The sequence below is a fragment of the Crocuta crocuta genome, unplaced genomic scaffold (assembly GCF_008692635.1).
Source record: "Crocuta crocuta isolate KB4526 unplaced genomic scaffold, BGI_CrCroc_1.0 scaffold369, whole genome shotgun sequence".
Lineage (NCBI taxonomy): Eukaryota > Metazoa > Chordata > Mammalia > Carnivora > Hyaenidae > Crocuta > Crocuta crocuta.
In genome coordinates, this window is record NW_027529441.1 from 2,939,263 (window position 1) to 2,948,581 (window position 9,319).

The 9,319-nt window shown below is 37.3% G+C and overlaps 1 pseudogene; it reads right to left on the reverse strand.

The window, feature by feature from the left end:
- Positions 1-2,745: 2,745 nt before the first annotated feature.
- On the reverse strand, positions 2,746-2,839 carry LOC144228418 (U2 spliceosomal RNA; annotated as a pseudogene).
- Positions 2,840-9,319: the final 6,480 nt, after the last annotated feature.

Consider the following 9,319-nt stretch of genomic DNA (forward strand, 5'->3'; position numbering starts at 1 on the left):
ACATGCCTGCTCCCCACTAACTTTGTAGTGCCTCCCCTCCTATATTACCAAATCCTCTTCCATGTGTGAATTGGTTTCTGGGCTCTGTATTCTGTTCCACTGGCCTACTTACCTATGTTAATTCTACACAGATTTTTTTTTATTCTTTAAAAAATAGCTTTATAATTAATCTTGAAGAGTAGGTAAGTAGTCCTCTCTTCTGGCTCTTCCAAGACTTTTCTTGGGTAGCCATATTCTCTGCTGTCCAAGTACCCCTTTCCCTTGCTTGTTTATTATCATGGCTAGTTTGTCCTCACTGTAATAATTTGATTTATGAAAGAATTTGACAAATGCCCATCTTAAGTTTTATCTGTGTAACCAGGTGGCCCTTCTGACTTTGCCAGATCTTATCCTTAGGGTCTTCCAACCTAGTTATTCTCAGTTTGTTTGTTTCAAAATTAGAAGCAAAATTTTTGTGAATGAATGCTTGAACCTCTCTATGAATTTGTCCTTTGGTTTTATAGAAGTTCCTTGCAGAAAGACTTTGGGCTTAGCAAGGTGTTTAGTATGGAGGTCTACTAATTCAGTAGTTTTGATAAGGTTCTTTGTTGTTGTTGTTTTTACTGTGAATTTCTTTCTAAAGTTAGCAACTTCTTTGGCACCAGAGCATCAAATAATGTGTATAATTCATATCCAGATTTTATGAGGGGTATCGGGAAATTAAGAAACCTCTGTCTGTGGCATTCCAAATTGATATGTTATTTCAAAAACATACTGGCTATTGATTTCCTCTTTTATTTTTAACAATGTGATGTGTCCTAAAAGAGACTCATAAAAGAAGACCTTATAAAAGACCACAGGTTTGTTCACCTGAGCCTGTTTGGCCTCCGGTATTCTAAAAGACTGTGGTGTATTGTATATGCAGGTAGTAGTCTTTCTTTTCATTCTTTAAAACAAAGCCCATTAACAAGCAGTATTTGTAAGAATTTACTAGTGCAGTGTTCAGAATGTCTTTTCTGGGCATAGACACTTCTCGAACTGCAGAACCATAATCACGGGATTCTCTCATTTCTGGATTTGAGAAGGCTATACCAGTAGATGGTAAAATGAGAACGAGAAAGTGATAATACATTTATGTGGTACCATCAGATTTAATTTGCATATTAGTCGTCTATCATCCAACCTTGTAAACTGATTTTTTCCGGTAGGTTTGTGTGTATGTGTATGTGTGAATTTTGTATATAAGGTCATGTCACTGGCAAATAGAGATAGTTTTACTTTTCCAATATGGATGCCTTTTCTTTCTTTTTGTTGCCTAATTGCCTTGGCTAGAACATCCAGTGTTGAGGTGTTGAGAGAGGAGATATCCTTGTCTGATTCTTGATCTTAAGGAGTAGGCTTTCAGTCTTTCAGCACTGTGATATTACCTGTGATTGATAATCAGACTTAAAGGTGAACTTAGTACAAATGTGAAGATGCCTCAGTTAATTGTTCTAGGCTGCAGTTTCTGTGATGTAAGAAAATAAGCTGTTGGATCAAAGGATAAGCTAAGAGACAGTGGTGTGTGTTTGTTTGTTTGTGTTTTATGTATGCTGTGCTGCTGAAAGACAGTTTCTCAACTTCAGTACTTCTGGCATTTTGAAGAAATGTGCATAATTTTGCATAAAGGTGCATAATTCTTTGTTTGGCGGACTGCCCTGTGCATTATAAGATGTTAAGCAGCATTCCTGGCCTCTAACTATGAGATGCCAATGCAGCATCTCAGCTGCACAGACAACCAGAATGCCCAGACATTGCCAGACATGCCCTGGGTGTCAAAATCATGCCTAGTTGATTGCCTTAGAGCATGGACTAATCAAGCATTATTGAATAGAAATATAATGGGAGCCGGGGCGCCTGGGTGTCTCAGTCGGTTGGGCGTCTGACTTCGGCCCAGGTCATGATCTCACGGTTCACGTTTCATGGGTTGAGCCCCGCGTCGGGCTCTGTGCTGACAGCTAGCTCAGAGCCAGGAGCCTGCTTCAGATTCTGTGTCTCCTTCTCTCTCTGACCCTTCCTGCTCTTGCTGTCTCTTTCTCTCTCTCAGAAATAAATAAAACATTAAAAAATTAAAAAAAAAAAAAAGAAATATAATGGGAGCCATGTATGTTCTTTTGTATATTTTTTATTTAAATGTTTATTTTTGAGAGAGAGAAAGTGTGTATGCAAATGTGGGGAGGGGCAGAGAGAGAGAGGGGACAGAGGATCCAAAGTGAGGTCAGTGCTGATACCAGAGAGCCTAATGCAGGGCTTGAACTCATGAACCACGAGATCATGACCTGAGCTGAAGTCAGATGCTTAACCAACTGAGCCACCCAGGCGCCCCTTTATAGATGTTGTTTTAAAGTTTGTTAGTAGCAAGGCTCCTGAGTGGCTCAGTCAGTTTAGCATCCGACTTTGGTTCGGGTTATGATCTCGCAATTTCACGAGTTTGAGCTTCGTGTTGGGCTCTGAGTTTGACAGCTTAGTGCTTGGAGCCTGCTTCAGATACTGTGTCTCCCTCTCTGCCTTTCCCTGCTTGCGCTCTGTCTCTCTCAAAAACAAATAAAAATAATTTTAAAAATTAAAAAAATGAAGTTAGCTAGTAGCTACATTAAAAAATGTAAGAAGAAATAGGTGAAATTAATTTTTAATAGCACATTTTAACTCCGTATCTAAAATACTATTTCAACATGTCCATATAAGAATTAGATGTTCTACATTTTCTATATTAAATTTTTGAGATCCAGTGTGTATTTTAAATTTACAGTACATTTCAATTCAGACATGAAATTTTCATCAGATACTACACTTGATCTTAGCCAAAAGGCCGAAAAGCGATGATGAAATTTTCATCAGAAATGCTTGATCTGTATTTAGATTTCAGAAAATTTATAAAGTAAATTCACATACCTAAGTTTTTCCAAACCTACTTAAGTTTTCCAGTAACTGAATTACTTTTCCTTTTGGAATTTAAATTAATTGAAATTTAAAATTTAAATTAAATAAATTGAAATTTAAAAATTTATTTTAAAAATTAATTTAGTCACACTTTAGTTCTTAGAGACACTTGATGTATTTCAAGTCTTATTAGCCACGTGGGCCTATTGGCTGTTGCATAGGACATTTTTAGTGTAGCCCTAACTTTACAGGTACATACAAAAAGGAAGTTTTATGATAATCTAGGAAGAATCCATCTGCACTTCTCCAACTACTTCACCTCTGTCTCTTTTTTTTTTAAATGTTTACTTTTGAAAGAGACAGAGTGTGAGTGGAGGAAGGGCAGAGAGAGAGAGACACATACACAGAATCTGAAGCAGGCTCCAGGCTCCAAGCTATCAGCAGAGTCTGACATGGGGCTCAAACCCATGAACCATGAGATCATGACCTGAATCGAAGTTGGACACTTAACCAACTGAGCCACCCAAGCGCCCCTTCACCTATGTCTTGAAAGTGTTTTGCCTGTGAGAATTCTGGGATCATAGCTTATCATTTGGTTATTTTTTGAGTCACACATACACAGTATAGTTATATGTCCAAATCAGCCATAATTTGATCATATATAAAAAATAATCCTGCAGTAAATTTTACCTGGCAGTGCCATGCATTAAATAGACCTTACCTATTACGTGGTTGTGTCATGAAGAAAGTATTATATCCTGATATTGGTCCCAGAGTAACAGTTATAGATTTAGACGTTTCTACTACTCTTTGGGGCAGTTTTAGTACTCTTGAGGGATCTGGTGTTCTGTGGAATTAACAGTGGATAAAGTGACCTATATCTGTATTTTGTTGTCTATCTATATTTGTAGGCCTATCTCCCTAGTTTAGACAGTCAGGGAAGTTTTAAGTGCTAATGTCTACTGGAATAGCATTACTAGAGAGATTTTGGATAGTTGTCCTGTTTTTAAGCTGTTATAGGACATTAGTTTTTCCCATGGCCCTTATACTTATGGTATCCTTTACCATAGCTTTCTAATTCTTAAAGAACCCAGAACATCTTGAGGGGCAGAAATTTGTTTTGATTTCTAGCTTTTTGAAATGTTAAGTGACATCTTCTACATTGGCATTTTTAAATCCATTTTGTAAAGCCCAATCTGCCTTTACAAATGAGTTCTTGAGAATACCCCAGAATATTGTTTGAAAATTTTTCTGGGTCAGTTTTCAGAATCTGCTATTTAATTCAGCTTGTTTGCTTATAATTTTGAATTTTGTCCAGTCCATCCATAAAGGAGAGGCCCCTGGAATGGCTTTATGTACTACATTTCCTATTTGCTTTTCCTTTCAAGATCAGACCTTGAATTATGAAGAACTGGGTTATTTATTTATTTATTTATTTTTATTTATTTTTCTTTCATAATTTATTGTCAAGTTGGTTTCCATATAAAGAACTGGGCTATTTAAACCATCTCCTAGTTTTGGTATTTTTATTGTTGGTTTTGCTGCCTTTTTTTTAAATGTTTATTTTTGAGAGAGAGCGTGCACGCGTGAGAGCGGAGCGGGGCAGGGGCCGGATAGAGGATTGAAGCAGGCTCTATGCTCACAGCACAGAGACCAGTGTGGGGCTCAGATGCACAAACCGTGAGTCAGGACCTGAGCCAGAGTTGGATGCCTAACTGACTGAGCCACCCAGGTGCCCTGGTTTTGCTACTTTTAACTGTTTTGTTCCCAGCCAAGCAGCTAATAATTAAGTGAACTGGTTGGTACAGACTCCAGGACAATAAGTATCTAACAAAATTTTGAACCCTACAGCAGATTTGTCTTCCTAAGTTTAAGAAAATCCTTTATTATAGCTCTTGGCTTGATTCCAGGCTAAGGATCAAATATTAGTTTCTTTAGATCTGCATTCTGCCCCAGTATTTTGAAGGGATGTGATTAGATGTAATTGTTCTTTCCTAAAAAGAACCTTGAGCAAAAGATTGCAGAAGGATAGAATGAATGACTGGTAAAGATTAAGCTGGGTAGACAGAAAGGTGCCAGCAGGGTGGTTTCAGAACGTTTGAATGGCAGTGAGTCACTATTTCATTTTGAGGCCTCCATGTAACAATCAAAAATTGACTGCTGTATACTTTAGGCTTTCCCCCCACTATTTTTCTAGAGCTCCTTTGAATGTAGTAATTTTGGCATAGGAGAAGGTCCTTATAATGTCTATAACTAATTCCAAGTCATTTGGTAGCAAAATTTTGCCAGGTTAAGCACAAGAGTTAGGACTGTAGTGAAAACTGTCAGGAGGAGGTCATGCCTTTGCCACAGACAAATCAATGACCAGAAAAAGACACTGCATTTGTCAAAAGTGTGTTTGTTAATGGTAGATGAGGTTGCCCAGCCAAGTGGAGGATAGGAAGGAGCTGGTGGTCAGTGACCCCCAAACACTGATGATCCTGAGACATGGACTAAACAAAGTGAACTTGTTTTACAAATTGCCCAGCCTTGAGGAATACTCATGAAGATTTCATAGATGACCGAAAGCAAAATTTGACCAATCATTTTAGCAGCCAATTGTCATCAGTCTAATGGACCATTAGTCTTTAGGGCCAATTTATATTGATTTGGAGTCTTAGTCTATGCCTCCATCCGTTCCCTATGAAGCACTCACTTCCTTATATATTCAACACACACGAGACAATAAGGGACAAAACAAGAACACATAAAACAAAATTTTGTATACATTTGTATGAATAGATGAACAAAAATGAAAAAAAGCAGTGAGAGAAAGGCAGGATAATGGCAAAAATATTTATCAAATGGTTCACCTCTTAATCAGAAGGTCTGATTATCATATAGATAAAATAACAAAGCATAATAAATAACATTATAATACGATGAGCTATTTGTTTAGAAGTCTTATATAAAATAAATTTAGCAATAAGAACCCAATGAAACTGCTCAAAGTTTAGATTGTTTTTGAGAAACTCATCTGGCAACATATCTGAGAACTGTTGGAGTGTAGGGATCAAGAAGCCACTGATCTTTGCTGTTGGTCCAAGGATCCATTGGAATACTGTCAAGTGAGGTGTTATAAATAATCTTGTGAGAATTGTCCAAAGGAGAGATCAAGATTTACCACCTGATAACTGAAACAAGAACTAGGAAAGGGAGAGTTAATGCTGGTTGGACCCATCATTTTGAGTAACCAACTGCTAATTTCATATAAGGTTTCTGAGTCCGGGATTGTTTTGGGATTGTGTTGGTTACAGAGGTGGAGAGAATTGATGTCAGCCTCACAAACATTCTGACAAAACATGGTGGTCAGCTGGCTTTCAGGAGATTACTGATAAGTTTGTTGATTGGTTGACCTTCAAAGTATGAGACTGCCACTGAATGATTGGCTTCCAGATATAAGTTGTCCTTGATCAATTAAGATTAAACTGAGGCAAGTTTTAAATGATCAGATAGGTTTAAAACTGGTTCAGATTTACTTGTTACTGGCTGTAGAGCAGTCTTTTATTTGGACTTTTACTAGGCTCTTTTATTCCTGATAGATTTGTTGGTTCTATAGAAGTTTTTGCTAGCCTTACTTTTTAAAAAAATGAAACTGACGTGACGTATAATTCACCATTTTAAAATGGGCAGCTTAGTAGCATTTAATACATTTAGCACTTACTCTCCAGCCTGCCACCCTACCCTGATGACCAATCTGCTTTCTGTCTCTCTGGATTTACCTATTCCGGGTACCTCATGTAAATGGAGTTGTACACCATCTGACCTTTGGTGTCTCCTTTCTTTCACTTGGCATGTTTTCAAAGCTCATCCACATAGGAGCACGAATCAGGACTTCATTCCTTTTTTTATGGCTGAGTAGGATGCCATAGCATATGTATACTACAATTTGTTTATCCCTTCTTCTCTTAATGGACAATAAGAGAAGGTATCTACCTTTTTGCTGTTGTGAATAGTAACACTGAACAGCATCTCTGAACACCCATGTACAAGTATTTTTATGAGTACATGTTTTCAGTTCTTTGGAGTATATACATAGGAATAGAATTGCTGGTAGTTCTATGTTTTTAACTTTTTGAGGAAACACCAAACTGTTCTCCACAGCAACTGCCACATTTTACATTCTCAGCAGCGTATGAGGGTTCCAAAGTCTTCATCCTCACCAACACTTGTATTTTGTTTTTTTCCCCCAAACGTCGCGATCCTGGTGGATGTGAAGTGGTATCTTATCATGGTTTTGATTTGAATTTCTCTGATGACCATTGATGTTGATCATCTTTTCCTGTATTCATTGATCATTGGTGTATCTTCTTTGGAGAAATATCTATGCAAATCCTTTGCTTATTAAAAAGTTGTTTTGTTGTTGTTGAGTTGTAAGACCTTAAGATACACATACACACACACACTCTCTTTCTCTCTCGACTGGATACTAGAGCAAGATCTACCTTTTAGTGGGATGTTAATGCTCTTTAATTTGGGGAGAAGTTCTGGAGAACTCAATCAGGTTTGGCTCTGAATGACAAAAAATCCAAAGTAAAATGTGCTTTAAATGAGAAATTTCTCTCCTTGTAAATGAAGTCCAGGAATTAGCAGGTCAGGGCTATAAAAAGCTCTATAATTGTGACAGACCTAGGTTTCTTAGTTGTTGCTTCGCTGTCCTCAGATTGTGACTCCACTCCCAGGGTCCAGGCTGGCTGCTGAGGCTGCGGCTATTTTTGAGCACTTTACAGTTAGCACGAAGGACGAAAGATGAATATATGCGAACTCATCAAATAGCACTTTTGCTCCACTTTTTCTCTCCTCTACTCAACTAGGACTTTTCACCATGAAACATGTAACACGTGTCTTAGATCTTTTCCTGTTTTCTTGTTTTATTCTTTGTTCTCTTTGTGTTTTTATCATTTGTGTTCTAGTAGTTACTGAAAAGCTCAGAAGAAAATTATTTTTAATACCTTTAGTCTGGTCACAGAAGGTTAATTTTTAAAATTTCAATTTACATTCATATGTTGTTAGAGGACAGTATTATAGAGGGAGGAATAAAAATATTTTAAGCACTGAAATATACTATAATTCTGTGAGGAAAGTGGAATAAAAATCCTGAGCCAATGAACGATGTTAATTAAATGTCTGACTGTTGAAGAGTTTGTTCTCGTATTATTGTATAGATGATAGTGGGAAGCAGGTGGGATGGGGCGCGTTGAGGGTGGTGTGGAATCAGATTGCTCTTGTGCTGATGAAATGGTTACGGCAATGATCTTATTTAACCGTACTGAAGTTCATGAGAGTACATGTTATCAATCTAAAAATATGTGAAGCAGTACATACTTTCCCAAAACTTGTGTAGAGCTCTGCAAGCAATAAAGTTGGAAGATACTATCCTGGGAGATGACAAGTGTCAGGTGGGCTGGCAGGTTCCCATACCAGACTCCCACAGACAGATCTTTGCGGATAGTTTTATAGAGATTTAAAAATATTTTTCACTTGAGATTTAGTGCTAGAGGATCTGTCATGAATAGCATGTCACACTATGTGTTTTCTGGGCGAACTAGTCAAGTTACGGTGCTACAAAGTGTTAAAGAAACTGCTTTACTGCGTGGGCCAGACCTTCCAGAGGCTCTGTCGCTAGGATGCTAACCATTGCAGGAAAAGAGAGAAATCAAAAAGAACTCTTTGTTGTCAGAGCTTAATTCTTCCCTAATGACAGAACCGACAGCCTATTGGAAGTGAAATGGTTACATTTTCGATCAACAAAAGAATATACATTGTGACATGTCTTATTAGCAGTGGTTTTGTAGTTAACTGTCACAAGATTACAATGAATTACATTTTGGAAAACACTTTCCTTAATTTAACACCTCCTCTAATGTGGACCTTTGTCATAGCCGACTTGCCAGAGGCTCTGAGGACAGAGCCTCTAGAATGTCACATCTTGTCTTACTGTGTTGGCAAGACCTCTCAGTGAGCAGTCTTCCTTGATTCTTGATTAAGCTTTAAGATGGAATATTTCAAGGACTAACCACAATATACATGTATACGTTTGGGTACATACTCTGTGTTAGGAAATTTCTTTCTATTCTTTGCTTATATTTTAAAGTCCTGAATAGATGATGAGTTTTATCAAATGCTTTTTCTACATCGATTTAAATGCAGGTTTTGTTTTTTTTTTCTCCCTCTGTCCTTGAGGTGGATTACAAAATATATTTTCTCCTGTTGAACAATTCTTGCATTCTTGGGATAAACCCTACTTGGTCTTGATCCATGCTATTATTACTAATAATATACTTTTGAATTTTAAAAATATTTTTTCAAATTTTGCATCTTTGTTCACAAAATTAACCTATGATCTTTCTTATACTGTATATTCATAAGTGAGATTAACCTA